General features: G+C 51.3%; 1 pseudogene; it reads left to right on the top strand.

Annotated features, from left to right (window-relative positions):
- The first annotated feature begins 1,457 nt into the window (after positions 1-1,457).
- Positions 1,458-2,500, top strand: LOC101446896 (coiled-coil alpha-helical rod protein 1 pseudogene; annotated as a pseudogene).
- The last annotated feature ends 209 nt before the right edge of the window (positions 2,501-2,709 follow it).

The raw sequence follows: 2,709 nt of genomic DNA, 5'->3' as shown, positions 1-2,709 counted from the left end.
CAATCATCTGGGTGCCCCTGGATTAAATTTAATCCAGAAAAGATGTGGCCTCCACTGGAGTCTTCCCATTGAAAATTGAGGGCAATGGAAGTTCTGAAGGAAAGTTCTGGGAATGAAAAAGAACTCCAAACATGGAAGAAGGTAAGACTCCCCAGGAGAGCACAGTCAGGAGAACTCTAGCTTTAATTGCCAGATAGGGAAGCTGATCGCCTCCCAATAGAACACAGTAGCTCCAGAAGTTTGGGGGAAAGCTGTTCTCTCTAGGTCTGGAAAAAGGAGGAAAAAAAGAGGAAAAAGCCTGGTGTTTCAGGTTTGTCTAATTGCATGTTGGAATCTGGTACTGGTCTTGTGTCCACTGAAAGAGTGGAGGATTGATTATAATGGCAAAGGATGTTTATATATTTGAGTACTAATGTCCTGGAAATTGGTCTGGATTTTTAAAAACTTGGTTATAGGAAAATGGATTGGCTTTTCTAGTGAAGCTTGGTTTGAGTGTAAAGTTAAATGGTGAAAAAGGTCTAGCTGGAATCTTTTGTTATAGTGCTGAATTGCAAATGAATTCACTTTATATCAGATGTTAAGTGTTCTCTCTTTCTAAGGTTTGTGATGGCTGTGGGGGCAGCCATGCTGAAAAAGATATATCTAGAACTAGTCAGATTAATGACCTTTGTGCTTCTGTCTGTGTCAGCTCAATGTTAGTATTGGAGTTGTGTGGTTAGATAAAGTGGTGGAATTTGGTTGAGCTGGAACCCTCCCTTGCTGTTGGCAAGGGGGTAAATTGATTATAAGGCAAAACTGGATGTAGAGTCTGGATGTTTGTCCATGCTCTGCTGTCTCATCTCTGGTCTGCCCCTTTGCCAGGCTTTGGGGGCCATCTGTGTCCATGCCACACACCGGGTTTGTTGGGGCAGCCCCAGTCAGGGTGGCTAGTCCCCAGGAGGGGTGCCAAATTTGAGTAGATTCTTTCAGTCTATTTTGGCAGAAAGCTGGAAAGGGGAGAGTGGCTTGCCCCTTTCCAGTGAGTCCACACCTTCTATTCATAAGCTGCATTCCTATTTGATCCCTGTGCAACTGAGTGCCTGGAAGAGGGGAGGTGAAGGGCATGCAGAGTAGGATCAAAATAAGTGCAATAAAGTTCCCTCCCTAAGGTATCAAAGGCCAAAATAAATTTGCAATATGCCCAGATTCTGTGAGACTATGTAAAATGCTTTGAAATGTTTTAAAGCTGTAAACTTTTCTAAAGGAAGGAGGCTATTGCTTGAAAACAATCTATCTCTAATCACTTGATAGCCTTTTTAATGGTCTGGCTGGGAACTTCAGGGTTGTGAAACTACAGAGGAAGAAAAAAAAAAGGGATGAACCTCCAATTTAAAATCTGTTTGACTTTTGTCAGTTGCTGGTGCCTAAGAAGTCATAGTAAAAAGGTAGTTTAAAAATGAATCTTTAAATATACCATTCAGGGCCTGATGGCTCGGAAAGTGGCCCTTGCCCAGCTGCGCCAGGAGAGCTGCCCCCCACCCTCGCCCCCACCCCCACCCCCACCCCCCACAGACGTGAGCCTCGAGTTGCAGCAGCTGCGGGAAGAGCGCAACCGCCTGGACGCAGAGCTGCAGCTGAGTGCCCGCCTCATCCAGCAGGAGGTGGGCCGGGCCCGGGAGCAAGGGGAGGCAGAGCGGCAGCAGCTGAGCGTGGTGGCCCAGCAGCTGGAGCAGGAGCTGCAGCGGGCCCAGGAGTCCCTGGCCAGCGTGGGGCTGCAGCTGGAGGCGGCGCGCCAAGGCCAGCAGGAGAGCACGGCGGAGCCCGCCAGCCTCCGGCAGGAGCTGACCCAGCAGCAGGAGATTTACGGGAAAGCCCTGCAGGAGAAGGTGACGGAGGTGGAGACGCGGCTGCGGGAACAGCTGTCAGAAACGGAGAGGAGGCTGAGCGAGGCTCGGAGGGAGCACACCAAGGCCGTGGTCTCCCTGCGCCAGATCCAGCGCAAATCTGCCCGGGAAAAGGAGCGGAACCAGGAGCTCAGGAACCTGCAGGACGAGGCCCGGAAGGAGGAGGGGCTGCGGCTGACCCGGCGCCTGCAGGAGCTGGAGAGGGACAAGAACCTCATGCTGGCCACCTTGCGGCAGGAGGGTCTCCTCTCCCGTTACAAGCAGCAGCGGCTGTTGGCAGTTCTCCCTTCCCTGCTGGACAAGAGGACGCCGGCCCCCAGCCCCAGGCCTCTCGGGTCCCCTCCCACGGTGGCTGACTCCACCAGGGAGTCCAAGAGAGGGTCGCTCTTTGCCCTGCTGGACGACCTGCAGGGCCTGAGCGAAGCCATCTCCAGGGAGGACGGCGCCAGTCCCCAGGGCGGCCCCAGCGGGCCTGAGTGAAGCCCTCTCCAGAGGACGCGCCGTCCAGAACGGCCCAGCATGCTGGCCTCAGGCGCCCTGAGCAGCTGTGCCCAGGGCCTGCCCTGCCCTCTCCAGACCAGGACCCCTCACTCAATAAAGATGGGACGGAGGGAAAAAAAAAAAAAAAAACAAAAAAAAAAACCACAGCAAGTGGTTTATAAATAAAATTATAGTCTATGATACTGTCATGGCATTAAGAGACAGAATTCCTGAACTTTTCCATTAAGTGAAAAAAAGATGCTGGAATTTACGAGTTAATATTATTATGGGATACCAGAGATGTATCTTGCTCCAATTCTACTCACTATAAAAAAGCCTAAGGGCA

The sequence above is a fragment of the Dasypus novemcinctus genome, chromosome 13 (assembly GCF_030445035.2).
Source record: "Dasypus novemcinctus isolate mDasNov1 chromosome 13, mDasNov1.1.hap2, whole genome shotgun sequence".
NCBI lineage: Eukaryota > Metazoa > Chordata > Mammalia > Cingulata > Dasypodidae > Dasypus > Dasypus novemcinctus.
Note: the sequence above shows the minus strand (reverse complement) of the source record. Positions and strands in the feature narration are given on the sequence as shown.